We start from the raw sequence: 14,689 nt of genomic DNA, 5'->3' as shown, positions 1-14,689 counted from the left end.
GTTTGTAGTACCAAGGACATTGCGTTGTATCATGCTAAAGGAAAAAATTGAATGCAATATATACATACATTGGAAAGATACCTTTCCCCTACAGGTTTAATTATAAAGAGGGATTGCACAAAGGGTTGCACTTAATCAAAACAACACCCACTAGACGGCACAGGAACAGAACTGGGAGATCTTTGCACTTGTTTATGGACTAAGTACAGCTCTAACACCATTGGCCAAAGGTAAATAGGCATTTAGGTGGGAGGTTAAAAATCTGGTCAAATGGTGCCAAAACCTCCCACTCAACATCAACAAAACCAAAGAGCTGATTATTGACTATAGGAGCCAGTTTTCATTAGAGGTTTGGAGGTGGAGAGGATGTCCTGGCACCAAATTGTGCCATTTCAAAGGCATGGGCCACCTCTGTTTTAGAAGTTTGTGCAAATTCAGCAGCTTACAAAGATTTTCAAAGATTCTACAACTCACGTTCAGTATCATTTATTATTAATGATCTCACTTTAAGGACATTATCTTATCTCATGCATCTGTTATTTATATATATTTACATTTCGATATTGTTATCTTCTATGCTCTTGCTCTTTCATTGATCCTGTTTACAGCTACTGTTCTATAGATTTGCTGAGTAAGCCCGCAGGAAAGAGAATCTCAGGGTTGTATGTGATGACATGTATGTACTCTGATATAAATTTTACTTTGAACTTTTGTTTTCATATTTGCAATTCGTCCTTCTTTTGTATGTTGGTTGTTCTGAGACTTTTGTTGTAGTTTTTCATTCGTTCTATTGTATTTCTTTATTCTAACGTGAATGTCTGTAAAAAAACAAATGGCAGCATTTCAGATACAGGAGCAGCAATAAGCCATTTGGCCCATCGAGTCTGCTCTGCCATTTCATCACGGCTGATTCATTTTTCCTCTCAGCCCCAATCTCTTTCCTTCCCTCTGTGTCCCTTCATGCACTGACCAATCAAAAGTCTGTCAATGTCTGCCTTAAATGTACATAAAGACTTGGCCTCCACAGCTGCCAGTAGCAACAAATTCCAGATTCACTACTCTCTGGCTAAAAAAATTCCTCTCATCTCCATTCCAAAAGGACACCCCTCTATCCCAAGGCTGTGAGCTCTGGTCTTAGATTCTCCACATTCACTCTTTCAAAACCTTTCACCATTTGACAGGTTACTTACTCTAAGGTAACATTCTTCTAAACCCTAGCAAGTTCAGGCCCAGAGTCATACGACAAGCCATGCAATCCTGGAATCATTTTGGTGAATGTTCTTCATTTTGGTGAACTTTCTCCAGTTTCAGCACATCCTTTCTAAGTACAGGGAGGGGCCCAAAACTGCTCACAATACTCACCAGTGTTTTATAAAGTCTCAACATTACATCCTTGCTTTTATATTCTAGTCCTCTTGAAATTAATGGTAACATTGCATTTGCCTTCCTCACCACAGACTCAACCTGCAAATTTACCTTTAGAGAACCCTGCACAAGGACTCCCGAGTACCTTTGCACCTCTGTTTTTCATACAATTCCTGACACCGTATTCCATCAGCCATTCCTCCCAATCTACGTCCTTCTGTAGCTTATTTCCTCAAAACTACCTGCCCCCCACCTATTTTCATATCGCCTGCAAACCTTACAACAAAATCATCAATTCTATCTTCCAAATCATTGACATATAATTTAAAAAGGATCGCTCCCAACACAGACCCTTTTGGAACACTACTAGTCAAACAGAAAGGGCTCCCTTTATTCCCATTCTTTGCCTCTTGCCAATCAATCACTGCATTATCCATGCTAGCATCTTTCCTGTAATATCATGGGCTTGGAGCTGGTTAAGCACCCTCATGTGTGGCACCTTGTCAAAGGCCTTCTGAAAATCCAAGTACACAACATCCACTGATTCTCCTTTGTCTATCCTGCTTGTTATTTTTTCAAAGAAATTCCAACAGATTTGTCAGGCAAGATTTTCCCTTGAGCAAACCATGCTAACTACAGCCTATTTTATCATCTGCCTCCAAGTACCCTGAGACCTCATTCTTAATAATTGACTCCAACATCTTCCCAATGAATGTGACAGATAGAATCTGTTATAGAAACTTGGCATGTCATTCACTTCAGCCCACATAACGGAAAAGCAGGTTCCTTTAATGGCCTTCATGAAACAACTATTTTCTAGATGGAATCCACTTACTCTTTCTTTAATAGGTTGTATCCATGCCATGAAAATGATGATTTTACCTAGATTTTTATATATTTTTCAAAATATACCTATCTTTTTAACTAAAATTTTTTTTGATCAAATTGACTATTATTTTGTCCTTTATTTGGAACGAGAAAAGACCAAGAATTAATAAGCGTTATTTACAAAAATCTAAAAAAATGGTGGACTTGCATTTCCTAATTTAAGACTATTATTGGGCTGTTAATATCTGACAATTACGTTTTTGGTTATATTGGCTTGACAAGAGCCAAAAACCAGTTTGGATTGATTTGGAATTAAAAGCTGTCAAACAGTTTTACTTAACCTCATTATTAGGAGCTCCATTACCTTTACAGCTCTCTAAAATTCCAAATTTAAATCTCTACCCTGTTATTAAACAGTCTTTACAGATTTGGTTTCAGTTTCGCAATTTTAAAAATTTTAAACAACTTAAATTGTCTAGTTCTCTATATCGAAACTTTTTATTTAAACCTTCAATAACCGATCCCATTTTTCTCCTATGGAGAAATAAGGGGATCCGTTCTTTTACAGATTTATTTTGTGATGGTCGATTGATGACTTTTGAAGAGTTAATTAGCAAATATTCCCTCTCTCATACACACTTTCTGCAATATTTTCAGATTAGACATTTCTTGCAACAATAGTTATCTAAGTTTCCATATATGCAATAATTTGATTTGTTGGATATTGTTTTGAATTTGAATCCTTTAGTAAGAGGTTCCATTGGTAGAATTTATAATTTAATTTTTTACTACAAAAAGATAACCTCTCACTAAAGATTAAACAAGATTGGGAGAGAAAACTTAATAATATGACCTTTGTTAATGAAGATTGGTTGCGAGTTCTGAAAATGGTAAATTTTTCTTCAATATGTGCCAATCACTGTTTAATTCAATTTAAAATTGTTCAGTTATTATTTAACAAAGGAGAGACTATCCAAAATATTTCCTAGCATAGCAGAGACAATTATTGTGATAGGTGTAAAACTGAAGTAGCCACTTTGTCACACATGTTCTTCATTAAAATCTTTCTGGAAATCTTTTTCTACAATTTCTAAAGCTCTGAAAATTAATTTACAACCTGATACATTGACTGCTCTATTTGGAATAGTTCTGCATCATATTCAGGGTATTTCATCTTCAGATCAACATGTAATTGCATTTGTTACATTGTAGGCAAGAGGAGCTATTTTATTAAAATGGAAAGATACCTCTGTCCCTACATTAATCCAATGGTTTTCTCAAGTAATGTCTCAAGTTTGGAAAAAATTAGAAGTAGAACTTTTGATCCTTGATTCGATTTTGAGAGAAGATGGGGCTCTTTTCCCAAATATTATCATTTAATTTGAATTATTTTATATGGCTTCCTAATTTTATTCTATATAAACATGAATTGGTGGTTGATGATTCTTTTTCTTTATATATATATATATATAGATGATGGTAAGATGTATTGCTCTGGGGATTGATTCCTAATGGTTTTTTCCCCTTCTCTTTTTTTTGTGGATAGTGGATTTTTTTAAAAATTTAGTGGGGGGGGGGGTTCTCTTTTTTTCCTTCTTTTCCTTATAAAAATATTTTTTTTCCATTTTCATATATTATGATCAACTTTTTTTTCTTCAGCTTTATTGATTGTGTGTGTGTGTGTATATATATATGTTGAAGTTTTGCATCATTTTGTGGCTGTGGAAGATTATATATCAATAAAAAGATTCTAAAAATGAAAATGGAAAAGCAGTTAATTTTGCAAATACTGCAAGTTTGTTAAATGATATTCAAAGACATCATGTTATCCTTGTCTTGGAGTCACTGCAAACTAGCATGCAGAGGCACCAGCAATTTTGAAGGCAGTTGGTACATTGCCTGTGCAACACCTATATAAATAGCAAAGCATACATCAGGTTGCTGTTTATCAATTATAGCTCTGCATTTCACATCATCATCCCCTCAATATTAAATAGTAAGCTTCAAAACCTGAGTCTCTGTACCTCCTCTGCAACTGGGTCCTCAACTTCCTTATGGAAGACCATTGGTAACATCTCTTCCACATTCCCACTGATGCCTGTAAGGAGTTTGTACGTTTTACCTATGACTGCGTAGGTAGGTTAATTGATCATAGTAAATTGTCCGGTGATCATGCTAGGATTAACTTGGAGATTGCTGGGTGGCACAGCTTGAAGGGCCACACCTCAAGGGTACATACTAAATCCTGTTCCACGCTGTATCTCATATATATAAAAAAGGTTAGACTAACTGGCCCATAATTTCCTTTCTTCTGGAATCATTCCAGAATCTATTGACAGATCATTACAAACGCCTCTATGATCTCTTCAGCCACCTCTTTCAGAACACTGGGGTGTACACCATCTGGTCAAGTTGACTTATCTACCTTCAGACCTTTCAGTTTCCCAAGAACCTTCCCCTAGTAATGGTAACTTCACACACTTCATGACCCCTGACAACATCCACCATACTGCTAGTGTTTTCCACAGCCAAGATTGATGCAAAATACTTATTCAGTCTGGTCCACCATTTTGTTGTCCCCCATTACTACCTCTCCAGCAGTTTTCCACTCTCATCTCTCTTTAACACTTTGTGTATCTGAAGAAACTTTTACATAAGAAATAGGAGGAGGTCATCTGGCCCATCCAGACTGCCTCACCATTCAATTAAGATCATGGCCGATCTGCCTGTAAACTCACCGTATCTACCTGCCTTTTCCCCATAACTCTTAATTCCCTTACTATGTAAAAACCTATCTAACTATCTTAAATAGAAGCCTAAACTGCTTCCCTGGGCAGAGAATTCCAGATTCACCAGTTTCTCATCTCCATCCTAAATTTTGAGGCAATGTCCCCTAGTTCTAGTCTCACCTACCAATGGAAACACTTTTCCTATCTTATCTATCCCTTTCAAAATCCCCTCTCATTCTTCTGAACTCCCGAGTATAGTCCTAGGTGACTCAATCTCTCCTCACAGGTTAATCCCTTCATCCCTGGAATCAACCTGGTGAACCTCCTCTGCACTGCCTCCAAAGCCAGTATATCCTTCCTCACATATGGAGACCAGAACGACCTCCCTGCTCTTGAATTCAATCCCTCTAGCAATGAAGGCCAACATTCAATGCTGAACTGAAATCCAGAAACAGCATTCTGGTATCTTTGTTTCCTAGGTATGTTTGTGCTACTAGTCTGTGCCATTCAAAGCACGTTGTGATAATTAGTGTCAATGCCACTGGGTGGTGGTGAAGTTCTGAAGATGTAGAGTTCTTTGGTAAAAGGATGGTGGTGGCTGATTTGAACCCACTACTGTACACTGTGCTCACACCCCAAGTTATCAAATGGGCAAGTTCACTGTTAATAGCAGTGAGAATCATCACTGACAACACTGAGACTACCTGCAGATAAGTGGGGGCAAGGCAGGCAAATTACCTCTTCCTCAATGTTAACAATCAGGAGATGGTTTGGCAGGACTCAACCCCTCTACATTGGCCAAACAGGGGAAACTTTCAAATCCCAAGGAATCTCACAAGGAAGAGAACTGGACTATACAACATTGATGTCCACAGCCATTTACAGATAGAGAGTGTATCCTAAAACAGCAATAGTGGACAGAAAGACTCTCCAACTGGTAGTCACAACTATTCAATGTCCCACCAGGCTCAAATACAGCCTTTTTTCCCCCCAAGCATTATGGCTGAGCAACACATTATCTTTTCCAGTCTTTTGTACCGATACTGTTTTTACATTACTTCAATACATACAATGGTCCCAGGAAGTTGTGTGAATGCACATCTTTTGATACCGGTGCACAATATGTTTGTCACCCTCTACTTCATTGGCATGTTAAGTACACTTCATGATCACACACAATCCCATTTCCTTTTCTGGTTTCTGATGCAAATGATGTCAACATGGAGTTTTTCTACAGATTTTAAAGCTGGCTTATACCACCTTTTAAGAAATTATCGATTCACTACGTTGAATCCAAAGAAGGGTACACAATGCAAAAGAACTTGCTAGATCTTTTGCAGTGGAATGGCTTAATGACCATTTCAAACAAATTTAATAATGTGAAGATTTACAGTATTAAATGCTGTCAGAGAATGAGAAATAAAACTCATGGATGTGTATTATTTTATTTCTTTTAAACAACGAACAAAATGGACTTGGTAGCTTATTATCCTTAAAATAGCTTCAGGTTTACTTCCACTTTAAAAATGCCATGCACACATGCCACTAGGCAAAAAATTGGCAGCACAAGATTTCTGCACACACTGGTTGTTACAAATTCAAGCGAATGTTGCATACAAGTGATCTATGTACTACATACCCAGGTTTTTTTTTTAAAACGATTGTGTTTTTCTCTGCATTTGTGTTATTTTTTGTGCATACTGGAAATGACATTAAACAATCTTGGATCAATTTATAAAAGTGTGACATCTGAGCATTTACAGTTCAAATTTGTAAGTTAAACTCAGTTCCAAGAACAGAAACAAGATGCCTTCATATGGTCCAGGATCCTTGCTACACTCAAACATCACTGAACTGCCAACAAGGTCTGTAGAGATGAAGAAAAATATTAATAAATGATGTTTTGGCATTACACCATACAGATTCAGTTATATCAAATTCTCAGTAAGCTGAAAATTTCACACATCTATTCATTACTGCAGACAGCAATTCAGATTAACCTCTTCAAAAATAAATTAAGACACTAAAAGGCAGTGTAGCCACAGGTTACTATCTCTGTTGCAGGACTGCACCCTCATTTCAAATATGTGTAATCTTGCCCCTTACAGGATCATATGGGTAGTTAGTGACATAGAATAATCACAGGGTCAGTCACTACTCAAACATCACCCATCAAATCTACAAGATTCAAGTTACCTGATTAACAAGCCAAACACAGCTAGATCATAGTGGCCCATTCTTAAGAGATGGTGTTCATTTCACTTTCGTATATTATCTTGTAAATTGTATTTTTCAAAACCTTTTGGGAGAAAAGCAGAGCTTCAGTGTGCCTGAAATCAAACTTAAATTTGTGTATTAATAGTCCAGTCAGCAATGATAGTCACAGCTTCACCTGGGAAGTGAAATACAGACTAGAAAATCCCAATTCAGCATCGCCTCCCCATTTCCATGCCCAGCTTTATTATAGCTGGCACCAGTCTGTCTCAGGGGACAATGGGGGATGATCAGTATTATATTTATCATTCATATATATTTCTAGAGAAAAGTCCAACTATAAATACCACAAAACACCACATCCTTAAGTAAAAAATGTTGAAGTTAGCTCAGTAACAGCCTCTGATACTTCCGCAGATATGATCTCAGAAAGGCATATATGAGACTCATCACAGCCAAAGCTTCAAAATTGTTTGAAATAGTATGCAAATTTATATGTGCTTAACAAATATATATTTTTTTAAAAATCACCTAATTTGTGTTGTTGGGGTTCAGCCAGCAACCTCACCATTTGCGGTGTATACACCCTCTTCCTTTTGATCGCCATCCTAAACATATTAGAAAAATCTATCAAAATACTAGCAGCCAAAAGCTATACTTTCAAATAGTGATTATTTTCATATAGTTAACCTACATCAAGAAATGCAAATCAAAACATACAATTTCATCTGGAACATCAGCATTTTTGACATTTTAGCAGAAATTTCTTAGCTGATGCTGCATGTACATACATTTTCAAAATACTTTGTTAAATTTAGCTGGCTGACAAAAGAACTTTCTAGGGCAGTAAAAGCACCCACCTTTCCAACCAAACTGATACAAATGACTTCCGTACAAATCAGGGTCTAAGAGTAGCTTGTGTTCAATGTGCATCTTCAGACTCTTCTAAGCCTAGTAACTGGGACACCAAAGACAAAAAAAAAGTGTGAAGGAGATTGGTTGCAGGTATATATCAACCCAATGCAAAACTTAGCCCAGAATCCAAAAAATGTAACAGCATGCTATATATAAAGTGATCAATGAAGGTCCCTCTCAATTCTAAATATAGACCTAATCATGTGTTCTGAAACATGTCTTCAGCTTTACAACATAATCATAGAAAATCATGATGTGAACAGCAGTGAATGAAGTTCTAATCATCAGACATGTATATTCATCACAAAAATTCACTCCACTACACAAATACCTAGGTGGGATTTGCAAGGTTAAGAGCCACGTGAAAAGTAAAGCCAGAGTAGAATTTCAGCAGGACCAGGCAGAACACTAACATCACAGCTAGTCCAATTGGGAACTTAAAAGAATTAGATGTACTTTGGGGGGGTAACCAATTTTGTTGCTTATCACAGGATGTTAAGTAACTCATAATTTGCATTTTATTGCATACGTTTCAGGACTGAACGCTTAAACAAGCAAACCGGAATAGTTTGTTACCTTGCAAATTGGCCACAGCTACTGTCTTCGGAGGAAGACAAATCCACGCCATTTCCACCTTATTACATGGAGAAAGTAAACAGAAGAGAGTTAGTGATTTTTACAGTACACGATAAAAGGAAGTTGTTCTATTACTGAAAACAGACAACCCTCATAATTGCAGGACATGTAGTCTTCTCCTTTATAAAAGGATAACTTCAAGTAAAGTGAAAGTTTATAATCATTGGGCATTTAACTAAAGTCTGTTTTCTGTCAACTCCAGGGGCGATACATTTTCCACAACAGTTAGTTTGAAATAATGATCCAAGTATTAGCATTCACCTGTGTATGCACTCGATTCCACTCTGCTCCATGGCTCAGCCACTGTCAGAGGAAAACACTGACGATTAGCCGCAATTCGAGCGGTTTTCCACCTCCCCCGCAGGCCTACGAATTGAAAAGGTAAACCGCATTAGACTTTGGTTGCTAAGCCGGTCGAGCCCCTCACACCCGCCGCGAGCAACACGTGGTGAGGCCGCGCCCAGGCCTACCTAGGCCTGCTGGCGCAGAGACCCACCCGGCCCCTGGGCCGGACAACCCTCGTCTCGACCAGGGCTCCACACAACGCCATGCGGCCGCACTCGGGCTCCTAACGGCACTTCGTTCCGCTTCCATCGGCCAAAGAGCGCGGCGGTCCCCATCCTCCCCAGCTCAGTGCGGCCGAGGTATTCGGCGCTCTCTCATACCCGATATACGTGCTGATGGACAAACATCCAAACTCGGCCGCCAGCTCCGCGAAGAAAAGGCTGTCTGCACCTGCGGCGCCGAATATAAGGCGCTCTCGGCCAGGGGGCGGATCGAGAGGACAACCCTGGGCCTATTGCAGCGCAGCGGAGGCATTGTGCACACCCACGTCCGGGAGACACTTCTGCCTCCCCCCCCCCGTCCGGGAGACACGTCTGCCTCCCCCCCTCACCGACCGGGAGACACGTCTGCCTCCCCCCCCCCGTCCGGGAGACACTTCTGCCTCCCCCCCCCCCCCCCCGTCCGGGAGACACTTCTGCCTCCCCCCCCCCCCCCCGTCCGGGAGACACTTCTGCCTCCCCCCCCCCCCCCCCGTCCGGGAGACACTTCTGCCTCCCCCCCTCACCGACCGGGAGACACTTCTGCCTCCCCCCCTCACCGACCGGGAGACACTTCTGCCTCCCCCCCCCCCGTCCGGGAGACACTTCTGCCTCCCCCCCTCACCGACCGGGAGACACTTCTGCCTCCCCCCCCCCCCCGTCCGGGAGACACTTCTGCCTTCCCCCCCCCCGTCCGGGAGACACTTCTGCCTCCCCCCCCCCCGTCCGGGAGACACTTCTGCCTCCCCCCCCCCGTCCGGGAGACACTTCTGCCTCCCCCCCCCCTCCGTCCGGGAGACACTTCTGCCTTCCCCCCCCCCGTCCGGGAGACACTTCTGCCTCCCCCCCTCACCGACCGGGAGACACTTCTGCCTCCCCCCCCCGTCCGGGAGACACTTCTGCCTCCCCCCCCCGTCCGGGAGACACTTCTGCCTCCCCCCCTCACCGACCGGGAGACACGTCTGCCTCCCCCCCTCACCGACCGGGAGACACGTCTGCCTCCCCCCCTCACCGACCGGGAGACACGTCTGCCTCCCCCCCTCACCGACCGGGAGACACGTCTGCCTCCCCCCCCCCGTCCGGGAGACACTTCTGCCTCCCCCCCCCCCCCCCCGTCCGGGAGACACTTCTGCCTCCCCCCCCCCCCCGTCCGGGAGACACTTCTGCCTCCCCCCCTCACCGACCGGGAGACACTTCTGCCTCCCCCCCCCCCCCCCGTCCGGGAGACACGTCTGCCTCCCCCCCCCCCTCCGTCCGGGAGACACTTCTGCCTCCCCCCCCCCCCCCGTCCGGGAGACACTTCTGCCTCCCCCCCTCACCGACCGGGAGACACTTCTGCCTCCCCCCCCCCCCCCCCCGTCCGGGAGACACGTCTGCCTCCCCCCCCCCCCCCCGTCCGGGAGACACTTCTGCCTCCCCCCCCCCCCCCGTCCGGGAGACACTTCTGCCTCTCCCCCCCCCGTCCGGGAGACACATCTGCCTCCCCCCCCCCCCCCGTCCGGGAGACACTTCTGCCTCCCCCCCTCACCGACCGGGAGACACTTCTGCCTCCCCCCCCCCCCCCCCCCGTCCGGGAGACACGTCTGCCTCCCCCTCACCGTCCGGGAGACACATCCACACTCCCTCCTCACCGTCCGGAAGTCACGCACCAGAACCCTCTCATCATCTGAGAAATGTTCACAATCTAGCCTAGTAATTTTAACCGATATACAAAGTTATCGTTTTCATAGCAGTACTTAAAATGCTGACATGTGTTAAAATAAATGTTTGAATAAGTTATTCACGCTGACACAACGGTATTTGTTATATTGTACATAATATTTATTATAAATCGTATAAATTACGATAAATTGCACATTTATATGGAGACGTAAAGATTTTTACTACGAAGGATGTCAGTAATAAAGTCAATGCGCAAGTTATCGAATAGATAAATGTATTGCAATAATGTGTAACAATGAGGTCAAACAATTTAAAGGTACAAAGTTCAAAATAATATTTTATTATCCAAGTACATGTTTGTCACCATATATAGTCCTGAGATTCATTTAGAGCGGGAATGGGACACAATAATTAAACAGACCAATTAAAACTCATGCTGGTGAAGTAAAGTTGTTTAGAAAAGTTATTTCACCTTGGAAGGGATTGCACTGTGAGTAATATATGCAGGGCACTAAATTATAGGTGACTGTTGGTGTCTGGGTAGTGAGGAGATGGCATCCATTCCAGTCTGTGAGCAATGGGTTATAGGGAGAGAAACGGGGAATTGGTGAATAATCAGAATATCCTGATGGAGGTGGAAAATTATGCCAAAATTTCTGCTGGGCTGGGGATATGGCTTTATAGTGGAAGTGTTGCCATTTTCAAAGGTGATTCATTGAATATAAAATGTGATTGAATGTGGAATTGTTCGGTGGAAGCCAAGCCGAAGGACACCAAACTGATTGTGTGGTAAATTCAGGTAAGGAAGATGGTACTGTATTTTCAGAACAGATGCAAGTGAAACTGGGAGAATAGAAGTGTAAACACGAGGAAATCTGCAGATGCTGGAAATTCAAACAACAACAAACACAAAATGCTGGTGGAACACAGCAGGCCCGGCAGCATCTATAGGGAGATGCGCTGTCGACGTTTCAGGCCGAGACTCTTCATCAGGACTAACCGAAAGGAAAGGTAGTGAGAGATTTGAAAGTAGTGGGGGGAGGGGGAAATGAGAAATGATAGGAGAAGACCGGAGGAGGTGGGATGAAGCTAAGAGCTGGAAAGGTGATTGGCGAAAGTGATACAGAGCTGGAGAAGGGAAAGGATTATGGGACGGGAGGCCTCAGGAGAAAGAAAGGAGGGGGGGATCACCAGAGGGAGATGGAGAACAGGCAAACAACTAAATATGTCCGGGATGGGGTAAGAAGGGGAGGAGGGGTATTAACAGAAGTTAGAGAAGTCAATGTTCATGCCATCAGGTTGGAGGCTACCCAGCCAGTATATGAGGTGTTGTTCCTCCGACCTGAGTTTGGATTCATTTTGACAATAGAGGAGGCCATGGATAGACATATCAGAATGGGAATGAGATGTGGAATTAAAATGTGTGGCCACTGGGAGATGCTGCTTTCTCTGGTGGACTGAGCGTAGGTGTTCAGTGAAACAGTCTCCCAGTCTGCATCGGGTCTCACCAATATATAAAAGGCCACACCAGGAGCACCCCCTCCAGTCTTCTCCTATCATTTCACATTTCCCCCTCCCCCCACGACTTTCAAATCTCTTACTATCTTTCCTTTTGGTTAGTCCTGATGAAGGGTCTCGGCCCGAAACGTCGGCAGCGCTTCTCCCTATAGATGCTGCCTGGCCTGCTGTGTTCCACCAGCATTTTGTGAAAATAGAAGTGTAATTGGTAAATTACACCGCTTACTTTGCATTGTTTCAGAAATTGACTTTGTTATAGTTTCCACTTCCTTTCCTTTAAAAAACAAGTAGCAAAAGCAAACTATATTTCTCCGCCAACTTAAGCTCGGTGCAGAGCACAGATTTATTTATTTATTTGGCGATACAGTGTAGAGTTGGCCTTTTGAGCCACGCTGCCCCAGTAACCAGTGTCCACACTAGACCAGATAATTTTGAAAACATGGGTTTCACATAAAAATGATAGGCTCCCACACCAAGCATTTTTGAAAATACCACCATCCACATTAAAACAGGTATTTCCATGAATCTCCTCCTACTGGGCATGCTCAGGACACATCTACAGAAAACAAGCGACATGTTTGGTGTTGAATCACGCAGTTACAGATGAGAAAAACTTAAAAGGAAATTGCCAAACGACGGACAGCTGTTGGCTCTCGTTCAGGAGGACTTAAAACTTAAAAAAAAACAAATACTGGAGCATATGGAGGCAAACGATGGGGAGTTCATGGACAGCATGGCCTGGCTGACGATGAACATTGAAAAACTGACTAACTCTGTTGCATTAATAAAGCACCCTGTTAACTGTATAAAACATGTCTGCATCAGTGTTATCTTGTATTTCCATACAATGTTACATTAGACTGTTACAGATCTATTGTCAGAGAAGTACTTGCATAAGTAGGTAAACCACCTTCATACAAGCAAGGACAGAAAACAGGGCAAAGTGAATATACTTATTTATTCAGTAAGTTATGGGTCAAATTATTTGGTGAGTACAGTTCTAACTCTTCTGGCTTCTGTCTCGTTGACGTCTGTTCTGAAATTGTTAGGTTGTGTAGGGGTTGTGGTCAGGAAAACAATGAAATGCCGCCAAGAAAGGGAGTTTGTGGAATGCCTCCGAGAAGGATTCTTAGAACAGCTTGTACTGGAGCCTACCAGGGAGAAGGCAATTCTAGATTTAGTGTTGTGCAATGAACCGGATTTGATCAGGGACCTCGAGATAAAGGAACCATTAGGAGGTAGTGACCATAATATGATATGTTTTAACCTACAATTTGAGAAGGAGAAGGGAAAATCAGATGTGACAGTATTACAGTTGAACAAAGGGAACTATGGAGCTATGGAGGAGCTGGCCAAAGTTCAATGGAACAATACCCTAGCAGGGAAGACAGTGGAACAACAATGGCAGGTGTTTCTGGGAATAATGCAGAAGGCGTGGCCGTGGCTGATGAGGGAAGTAAAGGGCAGTGTAAAAATAAAAAAGAAGTATAAAATAGCAAAGATGAGCGGGAAACTGGAGGACTGGGGAGCTTTTAAAGAGCAACAGAAGATAACAAAAAAGGCAATATGCCAAGAAAAAATGTGGTACGAAGGTAAACTAGCCAAGAATATAAAGGAGGATAGTAAAAGCTTCTTTAGGTATGTGAATAGCAAAAAAATAGTTAAGACCAAAATTGGGCCATTGAAGACAGAAACGGGTAAATTTATTATGGGGAACAAGGAGATGGCAGATGAATTGAACAGGTACTTTGGATCTGTCTTCACTAGGGAAGACACAAACAATCCCCCAGATGCAATAGTGGCCAAAGGAACTAGGGTAAAGGATGAACTGAAGGAAATTTATATTAGGCAAGAAACTGTATTGGATAGACTGTTGAGTCTGAAGGCTGATAAGTCCCCGGGACCTGATGGTCTGCATCCCAGGGTACTTAAGGAGGTGGCTCTAGAAATCGTGGATGCATTGGTAATCATTTTCCAATGTTCTATAGATTCAGGAACAGTTCCTGCTGATTGGAAGGTGGCTAATGTTGTCCCACTTTTCAAGAAAGGAGGGAGAGAGAAAACAGGGAACTATAGACCGGTTAGCCTTACGTCAGTGGTGGGAAAGATGCTGGAGTCAATTATAAAAGCAGAAATTACGACACATTTGGATAGCAGTAGAAGGATCAGTCCGAGTCAGCATGGATTTATGAAGGGAAAATCATGCTTGACTAATCTTCTGGAGTTTTTTGAGGATGTAACTATGAAAATGGACAAGGGAGAACCTGGACTTGTAGTGTA

At 42.4% G+C, this 14,689-nt stretch overlaps 1 long non-coding RNA gene across 2 annotated transcripts; it reads right to left on the bottom strand.

The window, feature by feature from the left end:
• Positions 1-6,353: 6,353 nt before the first annotated feature.
• LOC132404592 (uncharacterized) lies at positions 6,354-9,546 on the bottom strand. 2 transcript variants are annotated; one of them, XR_009515589.1, is made up of 7 exons: positions 9,158-9,546; positions 8,949-9,053; positions 8,628-8,685; positions 7,997-8,094; positions 7,668-7,744; positions 7,119-7,221; positions 6,354-6,789 (listed from the first exon to the last, which is right to left on the bottom strand). It is a non-coding gene; the product is annotated as an uncharacterized LOC132404592 (long non-coding RNA). The 2 variants fall into 2 exon arrangements; XR_009515588.1 differs by having other exon boundaries at positions 9,353-9,545.
• Positions 9,547-14,689: the final 5,143 nt, after the last annotated feature.

The sequence above is a fragment of the Hypanus sabinus genome, chromosome 14 (assembly GCF_030144855.1).
Source record: "Hypanus sabinus isolate sHypSab1 chromosome 14, sHypSab1.hap1, whole genome shotgun sequence".
Classification (NCBI taxonomy): domain Eukaryota; kingdom Metazoa; phylum Chordata; class Chondrichthyes; order Myliobatiformes; family Dasyatidae; genus Hypanus; species Hypanus sabinus.
This window is presented reverse-complemented; position numbering and strand designations above follow the sequence as displayed.